This window comes from Pristiophorus japonicus, chromosome X (genome assembly GCF_044704955.1).
Source record: "Pristiophorus japonicus isolate sPriJap1 chromosome X, sPriJap1.hap1, whole genome shotgun sequence".
Lineage (NCBI taxonomy): Eukaryota > Metazoa > Chordata > Chondrichthyes > Pristiophoridae > Pristiophorus > Pristiophorus japonicus.
In genome coordinates, this window is record NC_092010.1 from 3,638,932 (window position 1) to 3,652,529 (window position 13,598).

The 13,598-nt window shown below is 48.7% G+C and overlaps 1 pseudogene; it reads right to left on the reverse strand.

Moving 5' to 3' along the window:
- The window catches only part of LOC139240779 (zinc finger protein 420-like), a 134,989-nt pseudogene that overhangs the window by 103,951 nt on the left and 17,440 nt on the right, over positions 1-13,598 (reverse strand).

A 13,598-nucleotide genomic window follows, 5' to 3' on the forward strand; every position in this document is an offset into this window, starting at 1 on the left:
GGATGAGAGGTGATCTTATAGAAACATTTAAAATTATGAAAGGGATAGACAAGATAGAGGCAGAGAGGTTGTTTCCATTGGTGGGGGAGACTAGAACTAGGGGGCACAGCCTCAAAATACGGAGGAGCCAATTTAAAACTGAGTTGAGAAAGAATTTCTTCTCCCAGAGGGTTGTGAATCTGTGGAATTCTCTGCCCAAGGAAGCAGTTGAGGCTGGCTCATTGAATGTTTTCAAGTCAAAGATAGATAGATTTTTAAGCAATAAGGGAATTAAGGGTTACGGGGAGAGGGCGGGTAAGTGGAGCTGAGTCCACGACCAGATCAGCCATGATCTTATTGAATGGCGGAGCAGGCTCGAGGGGCTAGATGGCCTACTCCTGTTCCTAATTCTTATGTTCTTATGTTCTAAGACATCCGCGACTTCTGTGCAGGCTGTCTGGTTTGCGCTGCAAACAACCCAGACCCTCAGAAAAGGAAGGTGTCTATGGGACACGTCAGGCGGGTAGAGGGACCATGGCAGTCAATCCAGATCCACTACATCGGACCCCTACCGGCCGCCCAGTGAGGTTTTAAATACTGCCTCGTCCTGGTGGATGTGTTTTCTAAGTGGGTGGAAGCCTTCCCTTGCCGAACAGCTCCCGCGGTGAGGACTGCAAAAATCCTGGTGAGGGAGGTGTTCTCTCGGTGGGGTCTACCTCAAATCGTGGAGTCCGACCGGGGAAGCCACTTCACCGGCCAGGTGATGCAGGCCACCCTAAAGGTGCTGGGGATAAGAGCCAAATGGCATGTCGCCTACAACCCTCAGTCCTCAGGCCCCATAGAACGCCTGAACCGGACCCTAAAGGAAAGGCTGCGCAAGGAGACGGGAGACTCACCGAACAAGTGGGTGGAGGTCTTACTGTTGGTCCTCATGGGAATCCGGGCCAGTCAGTCAAAGAGCACAGGGTACTCACCCCATGAGCTGATGACGGGCCGGATCATGAGAACCCCAGTGCATGTGTTGCCGCCGGTTCTCACCGAAGGGCAGCTTCGAGAGGTGAACCGGAACCGCTTCGTCAGGAATCTGTTTGAACAGCTTCAACAGATTCACTGACAGGCGGCCAACAACATGGGTAAACAGCACCGTACCAATCGGCTGCTGCTGGAACCCCGCAGTCACCACGTTTGGGAGGTGGGCGATCAGGTGATGGTGAGAAGCTTCGCCCGGGTCGGGGTATTTGAACCATTGTATATGGGACCATACAGCATAGTCGACAAGGCTAGCCCTATGGTCTATGCGGTTCGATTGCCTCGCCGGGTGAAGTGGTATCACATTAATCAGTGTAAATTGTTTGACCCCAAAAGAGGTAAAAAAACAGAGGGGACGAGCAAGGGAAGGGAATCAGGCACTGGGGGAAGAACAGGTCCCATGGATTTGGAGGCTCCGGAGGAGGCAGTGGGCCCCGAAGCTCTACAGCCAGGGCTGGTTCACTGCTCCTGTAAGGCTATCCCACTACTGGGTAGAGGTTCCCAGCCCACTAACAGAAGTAGGGAGAAAGGCTCTACCATTAGCAAGGTCCAAGGGGAAGCTGAACCTCCCATGGTGGATCAGCTGGGGCTAGCCCAAGTGGTGGAGGAGATAGCATTGCAGCCCATAACGTGGGACTCTGCACCGACAGTAACGAGGAGTAACAGAGTGCCATGACCAGGGCGCCGTGGTCCCCTGTTTACTTAGCTTCCCGCCCCAGACCGAGAAGGCGAAAGACAACAGGGAGGGTGCTCTGTTGCGCTAGCAAGGGTCTCCCACTGATTATCCGGGGCTCGGGACGCCCTTGGAGGGCAGCACAAGACTCATTAAGGGGGACTATACGAGCCCCTCAGCGGAGGGTGTCCTGGTCCCCAGGGTACGGTCAGCCGAGTGGTCGACGACGCCTGTACAGTGACAGGATGTAGCCTGGCCACCCGGGGACGGGTGGCGGTGTGTATATTTTCCCTTCCTGTTTTGTTACTTTGTGTTGTGTGCATATGTGTTTAGGTAAGGCAGTGACGGTTGGGTACAGCATTTTATGTTCGGAACATGTTAAGTGGGCCGAGCCTGGAGAGGTCTCTCAAGGCAAGGCCATGTTCTTCTTGCCTTTCAGATGTCAACACCTCCCTACTGGACGTTAGTGATGCTGGTATCGCAAAGGATCTGCACCGGGCACCGAGGGGACACCGAGGACTCCCTGGTTTTCGGATGCTCCGGGGGCAGAGCGCCGACAGTGATCACAGGAGAAGGGACTCCGGCGGCGGATAGCCGGGTCACCTACTCCCACGAGGGGAGATGGCCTGGGTGGTTGGGATCGAACTCCACCAAGTACTCCAACCATAAGGACTTTACCTACGGAGAGGCCTCCATCCCCTGCCCGGAGATCGCTGTGGCCACTTCCAGAGTGAGAGTGACAGAAGGCAGGAAGGTATGCCTAACTTGCCAAGAGGACATACCTCTGGGACGGTGGTGGTGGCTCAGAAAGCTCAAGAGGGACGTGGGAGACCGACACTCGGACTGGGAACATCTGGATAATGATACCTACCGAACCATCATGGGGTCATCTGGCGGGGTAACGGTGTGCTGGGAGAAATGGTGGGCGTACGACCAAGGAATTTATTTGTGTATGTGGGGATCCACTCGCATGTGTTCAGAGGGGGTCTCCATTGCTTTCTATAGGTGGTGGCAGGATGTCGGGGATGGGGTGGTATGGGATCGCAGCGGGGAGGCGTGTGTGACCCCCAATCCCCGGGTTCCAGTAAACGCCACCGAACTTGTAGTTCGGGAAAGAAAACCCCCACCCACGGCCAAGCCCACCGTCCCACACGGGTGCCCGACAACAACCAGGGGGCCGGGGAATGGTTTAGTGTTGGTCCCTACCGAGAAACTACTTTATCAGGGGGTACACTACGTGGTGGCATCAGTGGTGCTAAATCTGACAGAAGTCCGCCTACCTACGTGGTGTCCCCGGGAAACCGAGCTGTTATACCAGGCTCTGCTGCGGGAGGTGTTCCGGAAGTTCTACGAACTGGACTTCGGGGATGTCAAAGTGACAGACTTGCATAAACAGTGGGATAGGGCCGAACCGGGCAGGCAGAGGCGTGGCACTTGAAATGACATTTTTACGGGGTTTAACACCGGGGCGTCCACCATAAACAGTTTGGATAACATGCAGCTGGCCCTCCAGATAAATGGGTGAAAGAATCAGCTGCGCAAAATCCTGACGAGAATACCCTTGTGGGATCCACGCTCCACGTAGAGGTGGCAATGACAGTTCACTTAAAGGAGATTATCTCTCAATTGGAGGCACAGGCCAGGGCTGTAAACGCCTTGATTCGGGAGGATAGAAACGCCTCCGATCAAGCCGCCCAAAATGAGGTGTTCGTGCTCTATGGGGCCTGGTTTCTGGGAGAGGGACGGAGTAACCTCGAGGATCTGAGACAGGGACAGGTCCCCTCCTGGATCAGCAACCAGCACTTAGCAGCACTGCACCCTTATGATAATGTTTTGAGTCCTTGCCAACTTCGTGTAGCGTCGGAAGCCTACCTGGTACCGGTGAACTGTGGAAAGTCAAACCATACCATCATGGGTGTGGTGGTCAGGATGCCCGTGATGGGGGCGTCCCCACGACCAGCACCCCTGTACCGAGTGGAGAATGTGGGAGTCATTCGTGGAGGGGTGCATGTTCGATTCCAAGAGGTCCCACCTTATGTCACAATGTGGGAGCACACTGTGACAGGTACAGACCTCTCGGGTTGTCGGAGCAGGGGAGCACAGGTAATCCTGTGCCCCCAGCACTTGAACGCTTTTGCAAGGCCACAATGCGGGTTCAGCACTGCTGGGGCAGAGCCTATCAATTGCACAATGGAGGTAATGGCCCCTAACCACATGCCTCCACAGGTAGCATATGTAGGCGGTGGGATATATTGTGTCACCACAAGTGTCCAACGGTATGAACACAGACCGGGAAGGTGGTGTCCAATACCGTACAGCAGCTTTTGCTTTAAACCCAGGGCAGAGGTTCAAGTGGCACACACCAGAATCACACCCATCCCTGAACCTTCCACAATTCACCTCACGGTACAAAACAACCTCAGCCACCTACAACAATATGTCGCCCAGTTTGGCTATCCCATTGCCCCACGACCTGAGAAACTTACAGCCCTCCTCCAGGCAGTGGATTTGTCTCAAAAACATTTTTACACCATGGAGCAGAAAACTGAAATTCTAGCAGGGGAGATTGCCCAGATTAAACCCCCAGCATGGTGGGATTTGGGAATACGGGCAGACACACCTGCATGGATCCGGGTGGGGTCGCATGCCTTAGTAAACGGCCAACTCCTGATTGTAGCTTATCTCCTAGTTAAAAGCTGTAAGCTCAGGAGAAAAAGAAAAAGAAAGCAGTTCCTCAGGCTACTGCACAGACAGGAGAGCCGTTGCTAAACACTCAAGGCGTGTAAACAAAGCTTGACCGCGACACTTAGGCGGTTTTGTTATTCCAAGGGATGACTGCGTTTTCATACATGGCCCCTGGGAGTTTGCAGGGCAGGTTTCTTTGTCTTACGGTTAAGACTGAATGAGACACAATGTAAAATTGCTGCTGTAACCTTAAGTACATATATGTATATTGCTGTCGTATATTGTAACCTGTTGGATTCTGTGTTTTGTACCGCGCTAAAAGGAATTACGATATATATCGACGGGATCAGTTTAGAGTTAAACTGGGGAACGTTGGGCAACTTGGGAGACCTAGGGTTTTCTCAGCACCCTGAACTTTGACACACTCGAGTGGTGTCTGACTGTGTCAGATGGAAGATTATGGAGGGGAGGACGAAAACACCCTCATTTTACCCAGAAGGAAAAGGGCTGTGGGATCAGTCTGTGCTGTGAATTGAAACCGATACAGTTTGACCTTGGCAGAGCAGTGATTGGACAGGGGAGGACACCGGAGGGCCAATGGTGAGACAGAGTCAGCCCGAAGCATGGGGCTTTCAAGCCAATGGGAGAGCACTTGCAGCCATGGGACTGACTCACAGCCATTATCGGACTATTGTCTTCCCCATGTTTACACTATGGAAGGAAATTATGCAGATCTTCAGAAAACTAGGGAACCCAAAACAAACCAAGGACCTACACAATGGCTACAGGAGGCCAATTTGAGTCGGTTAGAAAAACTGAATTGAAGGAAAATTATGCAGACCTTTAGAAACCAGGGAACCCAAAACAACCCAAGGGCCTACACAATGGCTGCAGGAGGCCAACGCAATCAACACCCATTCAAACCTTGAGTAGGTTAACATCAGTGGAAAAAACCTGCAATAATCTAAAACTGCTGCATTTTTCAAAATCACAAAGCCCACCAATGGGAAGAATCGATTTCAGCAGGAGAGGCGGACTGGATAATCTGGCTATAAAAAGGGGTTTCTGACGTAGTGTGGGTGGTTCCCTGCCCTCGTGATCCAACAACCAGCAAGCCTCTCGACACTGAAGGAAAACCAGTGTCCGAAGACACCGAAGATAGAAGAAACAAACCACCAGACTTGCAGAAGGCACAGTAGTAAGTATAACCTCTGGTCCCCGGAACTCCCAACTCAGTTAGGCCAGGAAAGGTGGAAGGTTGGGCTTTGTACTGCTAAACTTGTGCAAAGATTTTTGTTGTTTCCGTTTAGTGGGATTTAGGGGGATTGTTTTGTTGGTGTAATGCTGTTTGTTGAGTTACACCTTGTCAAATAAATTGGAAGCCTAAGTTCCTCTAGGAATCACCTTGTCTCAGTTCTATTGTATTACACCTCCTGATCCTGAGTCTTATGTCAGAACAGTGTAAGGGAAGCTAGGAGCGCCTCGAAAATGCTCAACTGTGAGTCACAGGCGTGGGAAGAAGGGGTTAGGAGTGTTTGACACTCACAGGTGCCTCACAGGCTAGGCATAAGCTGTGGGGACGCACGAGTCTCAAAACTCTCTTCAAAAGGTGTGGACACAGTCTCTCCAGGGGTGCTCTTGCAGCACTCAGGGTACCTCACAGGCCAGGCATAAGCTGTGAGGGCAGAAGCCCAGAGGGAGACAGCCAAGGCACAACAACACTCCCTGAAAACCCCTTACAACTCAAATCCCCTCGCTATGAAGGCCAACATGCCATTTGCTTTCTTAACCGCCTGCTGTACCTGCATGCCAACCTTCAATGACTGATGTGCCATGACACCCAAGTTTCGTTGCACCTCCCCTTTTCCTAATCTGTCACCATTCAGATAATAGTCTGTCTCTCTGTTTTTACCACCAAAGTGGATAACCTCACATTTATCCACATTATACTTCATCTGCAATGCATTTGCCCACTCACCTAACCTAACCTAACCTATCCAAGTCACTCTGCAGCCTCACAGCATCCTCCTCGCAGCTCACACTGCCACCCAACTTAGTGTCATCTGCAAATTTGGAGATAGGACACTTAATCCCCTCGTCTAAATCATTAATGTACAGTGTAAATAGCTGGGGCCCCAGCACAGAACCTTGCGGTACCCCACTAGTCGCTGCCTGCCATTCTGAAAAGTACCCATTTACTCCTAGTCTTTGCTTCCTGTCTGACAACCAGTTCTCAATCCATGTCAGCACACTACCCCCAATCCCATGTGCTTTAAATTTGCACATTAATCTCTTGTGTGGGACCTTGTCGAAAGTCTTCTGAAAGTCCAAATATACCACATCAACTGGTTCTCCCTTGTCCACTCTACTGGAAACATCCTCCAAAAATTCCAGAAGATTTGTCAAGCATGATTTCCCTTTCACAAATCCATGCTGACTTGGACCTATCATGTCACCTCTTTCCAAATGCGCTGCAATGACATCCTTAATAATTGATTTCATCATTTTACCCACTACTGAGGTCAGGCTGACCGATCTATAATTCCCTGTTTTCTCTCTCCCTCCTTTTTTAAAAAGTGGGGTTACATTGGCTACCCTCCACTCGATAGGAACTGATCCAGAGTCAATGGAATGTTGGAAAATGACTGTCAATGCATCCGCTATTTCCAAGGCCACTTCCTTAAGTACTCTGGGATGCAGTCCATCAGGCCCTGGGGATTTATCGGCCTTCAATCCCATCAATTTCCCCAACACAATTTCCCGACTAATAAGGATTTCCCTCAGTTCCTCCTCCTTACTAGACCCTCTGACCCCTTTTATATCCGGAAGGTTGTTTGTGTCCTCCTTAGTGAATACCGAACCAAAGTACTTGTTCAATTGGTCTGCCATTTCTTTGTTCCCAGTTATGACTTCCCCGGATTCTGACTGTAGGGGACCTACGTTTGTCTTTACTAACCTTTTTCTCTTTACATACCGATAGAAACTTTTGCAATCCGCCTTAATGTTCCCTGCAAGCTTCTTCTCGTACTCCATTTTCCCTGCCCTAATCAAACCCTTTGTCCTCCTCTGCTGAGTTCTAAATTTCTCCCAGTCCCCTGGTTCGCTGCTATTTCTGGCCAATTTGTATGCCACTTCCTTGGCTTTAATACTATCCCTGATTTCCCTTGATAGCCATGGTTGAGCCACCTTTCCTTTTTTATTTTTACGCTAGACAGGAATGTACAATTGTTGTAGTTCATCCATGCGGTCTCTAAATGTCTGCCATTGCCCATCCACAGTCAACCCCTTAAGTATCATTCGCCAATCTATCCTAGCCAATTCACGCCTCATACCTTCAAAGTTACCCTTCTTTAAGTTCTGAACCATGGTCTCTGAATTAACTGTTTCTTTCTCCATCCTAATGCAGAATTCCACCATATTATGGTCACTCTTCCCCAAGGGGCCTCGCACAACGAGATTGCTAATTAATCCTCTCTCATTACACAACACCCAGTCTAAGATGGCCTCCCCCCGAGTTGGTTCCTCGACATATTGGTCTAGAAAACCATCCCTTATGCACTCCAGGAAATCCTCCTCCACCGTATTGCTTCCAATTTGGTTAGCCCAATCGATGTGAATATTAAAGTCACCCATTATAACTGCTGTACCTTTATTGCATGCACCCCTAATTTCCTGTTTGATGCCCTCCCCAATATCACTACTACTGTTTGGAGGTCTGTACACAACTCCCACTAATGTTTTTTGCCCTTTGGTGTTCTGCAGCTCTACCCATATAGATTCCACATCATCCAAGCTAATGTCCTTCCTAACTATTGCATTAATCGCCTCTTTAACCAGCAATGCTACCCCACCTCCTTTTTCTTTTATTCTATCCTTCCTGAATAACCCTGGATGTTGAGTTCCCAGCCCTGATCATCCTGGAGCCACGTCTCTGTAATCCCAATCACGTCATATTTGTTAACATCTATTTGCACAGTTAATTCATCCACCTTATTACGGATACTCCTTGCATTAAGACACAAAGCCTTCAGGCTTGTTTTTTTAACACCCTTTGTCCTTTTAGAATTTTGCTGTACAGTGGCCCTTTTTGTTCTTTGCCTTGGGTTTCTCTGCCCTCCACTTTTCCTCATCTCCTTTCTGTCTTTTGCTTTTGTCTCCTTTTTGTTTCCCTCTGTCTCCCTGCATTGGTTCCCATCCCCCTGCCATATTAGTTTAACTCCTCCCCAACAGCACTAGCAAACACTCCCCCTAGGACATTGGTTCCGGTCCTGCCCAGGTGCAGACCGTCCGGTTCGTACTGGTCCCACCTCCCCCAGAACCGGTTCCAATGCCCCAGGAATTTGAATCCCTCCCTGCTGCACCACTGCTGAAGCCACGTATTCATCTGCGCTATCCTGCGATTCCTACTCTGACGAGCACGTGGCACTGGTAGCAATCCTGAGATTACTACTTTTGAGGTCCTACTTTTAAAATTTAGCTCCTAGCTCCTTAAATTCGTTTTGTCGGACCTCATCCCTTTTTTCACCGATGTCGTTGGTACCAATGTGCACCACGACAACTGGCTGTTCTCCCTCCCTTTTTAGAATGTCCTGCACCCGCTCCGAGACATCCTTGACCCTTGCACCAGGGAGGCAACATACCATCCTGGAGTCTCGGTTGCGGCTGCAGAAAAGCCTATCTATTCCCCTTACAATTGAATCCCCTATCACTATCGCTCTCCCACTCTTTTTCCTGCCCTCCTGTGCAACAGAGCCAGCCACGGTGTCATGAACTTGGCTGCTGCTGCCCTCCCCTGATGAGTCATCCCCCTCAACAGTACTCAAAGCAGTGTATCTGTTTTGCAGGGGGATGACCACAGGGGACCCCTGCACTACCTTCCTTGCACTACTCTTCCTGCTGGTCTTCCATTCCCTAGTTGGCTGTGGACCCTTCTCCTGCGGTAAGACCAACTCGCTGCATGTGCTACTCACATCATTCTCAGCATCGTGGATGCTCCAGAGTGAATCCACCCTCAGCTCCAATTCCGCAACGCGGTCCGTCAGGAGATGGAGGCGGATACACTTCCCGCAGATGTAGTCATCAGGGACACCGGAAGTGTCCGAGTTCCCACATGGTACAGGAGGAGCATATCACGTGACCGAGCTCTCCTGCCATTACTTAACCCTTAGATACACTTAAATTGGCAACAACAATGTTAAAAGTTACTGACTGATATAAAAAAGAAAGAAAAAGAAAAGCTACTCATCAATCACCAGCCAATCACTTACCCCCTTGGCTGTGACGTCACCTTTTGATTTCTTTCTACTTCTTTTTTGCTTTCTCTCCCAACTGGAGCTGTACAAGCCATGCCTCTCTCGACGCTCCCCGGACTGCCCGACTGCTGAGCCTTTCTAGGCCGCTGCCTCTCGCCGACTCCCGCCTCTCTCGACGCTCCCCGGACTGACCGACTGCTGAGCCTTTATAGGCCGCTGCCTCTCGCCTGACATCTCAAAGCACATAATACTCTATTATCATTGGTGGTCCAGGCCCATGTGATCCCAGGTTGCCCACAAGCTCCAGGGTTGCATGGGCCTCTGCTCTGCGCTGCGCATCTAGGCCTTGGATCGGAAGTGATCATTCCTCCTGGACCACCAGGTTCTTTTGTTAAAAAGAATTTGATCGGAGGCATCTGCCCACGGGAACATAACAAAAACAGATTATCTGATCATTATTACATTGCTGTTTGCAGAGTTGGCTGTGTGAAAGTTGGCTGTTGCGATTGCCACATTACAACAGTGACTACACTCCAAAAGTATTTCATTGGCTGTAATGTGCTTTGAGATGTCAGGTAGTCGTGACAGGCATGATATAAATGCAAGTCTTTCTTCATTTCAGTGGACAAAAATAAGTTAACATTTTGAATTGATTACAGAATGAAAAGCATATTAGCATAGTGTTTTGGAATGACAGGACATGTCCCCAGCCATGGACAAATTTCAACTTGCTGTGGGGAGCGGAGACCAATCGCTTCAGTGTAGATGCAAAAGATAATAGGCCAGAAATTGCGGTCGGAGGCTTCCCGTGGGCAGATGCCTCCGATCAAATTTTTTTTAACAAAAGTACCTGGTGGTCCAGGAGGAATGATCACTTCCGATCCAAGGCCTAGATGCGCAGCCCAGAGCAGAGGCCCATGCAACCCTGGAGCTTGTGGGCAACCTGGGATCACATGGGCCTGGACCATCAATGATAATAGAGTATTCTCATTGATAGTAATAGTGGGTTCCGTTTGTACAAGCTCCAATTACTATCAATGGGAATACCCCCAAAATCACAAACACAATACATAAATTTACAATAAACACCTCACATATTTAAAATTAATTGAAATTGAATTAAATATTTTCAAAAAAAAATTGTTTTTTTGAATTAAAAAAATATTTTAATAAGGCTAACACTAAACATATCTTAATGGACAAGGTTTTTAATATCAACATTAGTGATAAAATTTATCTTTTAAAACTCTTATGCTGGTAAAAGGCCTTACATCTGCTTTTTCCAGGCGTAAGAATTTTAAGGACAGTTGCTGGGCAGGAAGTGGGCAAAGAGCCCAACTCTCCACTCGTGAAGGCCCTTCCCCAGGTTTCGTGCGATCTGTCAACAGAAACTTTGACAGATCGCAATTGCGGGCTTTTGGTGCATGAGCATCGCGTTCCTAAACCCGGAGCTTGCGGGGCCTCTTCAGCCACATGCGCACATCATACACACCTGAAGAGGATGCAATTTATGGCCCAATGTCCCCGATATTTCCAGGGAGGGAGCAGAGGGAGGATGTGATGGGGACGGGGGAGGTGCAGAGATCCAGCTGAATTTAACGCCTAAAGCTGATTTAAAATGTTGTACTCGGCTTCCCGGCCACAACTACCCAGAATGAGAGGCTGACTGGTTGTTGGGCGGATATTGTCCTGGATGATCAAATTAAATGGGAGAAATGATCTTCCTTATCTGTTACTGTCTTGTGATCCTCACAGTATGCTATCAGTCTTGCCTCACCTCATCCAATTTGATGTTGATTCATCCTTCGCATCAATGTATTCAAAATCCTTGTTGGATTTACTGATCTGCAGAAAGGTTTTTTGATAAAGACTGGATTAATAAAAATTTTAAAAACAATGTTATCTTTATTTTAGCCTGTGATCAGCCTTAGCAAGAATTGCAAGATTGTTGTACAGTTGCCCACTACTTCTTTTAGTATTAACTGACCATCCCCTTACCTGTTTTCTGTGATTATACCATTGCATCAGGGTGCTCTGATCAGCAAAATTGCTTGGACGGAAATGTTGTGGCATAGGACCTACAAAAATAGAATGGAGCTGAACATTTTTTGGCATCATTGTACAGTCGGGAAAGGTCCCTGAATTACTGTATTGTCAGAGCGCCCCAGATTTGTATTTGGCAAATACAGTTCAATGCATTCTGAAACTAGGACTCTTCTCTGTCCATAAATACAATGACAGCAGGCTCTGGGAATCTCCTGGAACTGCTTTAATAGAATACCTGAATTAGAACAGCATGACTGGATCAATCAGACTATGAACAATGTACAAGGGACTGGAATGTAGGCTCATTCTTAGTTGACCTTGGCTCCAGCTCAAAGTCATTGGATTAAAATGATAACAGCTACAAGGTCATCCATTACCAAGAGTCTCTGTTCCTCAAACACAGGAGTGGGGAATCAATGTAAGAATGCAATTGACATAGGCCTAGAAATTGGATTTGGCCTGAAAATGGCCGATGGCAGAGCGAAGCGTGATGTGCCTGTTGAAAGTAGTGCAGACAGCCTCTAAAATTCATGCTGCCTCATTATAATGATTGTAGCACTTATCTGAGGGCTAAACATGCTGCTGATTGGCCAGCAGACAACACATGATATTGGCCCCCCTGTTCAGGACTAAGCCAGTGAAGTTTGGGCTTGGCTCCCTGCACTAATAAAAGGGGAAGTGCTTTGTTGCAGAGACACCTCATTGTCATTGTGGAGAAAGCCATGGCCAAACAGCCAAGAGAAACAGTAAGGAGATTTTCTGAGGCTGCAGGTTCGGTTGCAGGAGGCGGCAGAGTTCTGTGACCACTTCCTCGGTGAAGCCAAGCCTCCTAATACTCTGCTCCTGCTTAAGCACAGGTAGGAGAAGTGATCTTGGATGACCCTAAGTGGGTAAGGCCTCTTGCCGAGAGCTCTCCTGCCTCTCCCTCTGCGAGCACCTTATCCTCTTCTTTGCTGCCTCTGCGCCATTTCCCTGTCATACCCGAGCGTCAGGGGGAATGCAAGTAGAGACCCCATGACTGGGAGCAATTGGTGTGACCAGAAGCCTTTAAATGAGAAACAAGGCGTTCTCCACTTGCAGCAACACTGCCTGTCACCTCAACAACTTTAAATAACTATGGAAAGCTCCAAACAGTTGCAGACACAGTGACAGAGCCAGGACAATCAAACAGCAAGTCAGCTGCAAGTTGTTGATGATCTTTAAATACCACTGCTGGGGGTCCTTACTGCTGCTGAACACATGGTCAGCTGGTCGTGATGAGGAGAGGGCGCAAAATGGAGCGGCAACGTTGACAATGGCAGATATTGCATCAAATCAGCATTCCTCACTCAGTGATGTCATGATCTGCCTCATCTAAATATCTGGAGTGAGCACAGTCAACGGCAACACCACCGACCTCCTGAAAATGGCGGCACCTGCAGGACCCAGTGGAAGCGAGGCAGCGGCCATTTGTTCAACATAAACCGACCTTAATGACCAGCACGAGAACTCTGAATTTCACTGCCACAGAGTTTGGACATAGCAGCTTGAAGGGATTTTTGTCTCTGTGGTGAGTGCGATTTTTCTCTCAGCACTGACACTATCAGCCCTGGGGAAGGTGCTGTTAACTTTGATACACCTTTGGTCTCAGTGGGAAGAATTGCAACTGTATCCCCTGTGGGGGTGTTTGGTGGGTTTCAGTCAGTTAGAGACAGATTTGCTTTCTCCCTTCCTGATGGTGGTGATTCATGTTTAGTTCCATGGCTGCTGCCAACCCTAAAATAAACACACCCGGTAATCCATTCTTCATTTGTGAACATTTCCATGTGTTGGCAGGCTTGTTAAACACAAGAGGCATCACAACATAGACTAATTCTATCTTCACTTGCTGGCGACTTACCAATAGGACTCACTGAGTAGCAACAAAGAATGGGAACCTTGGATAATTTATAGAA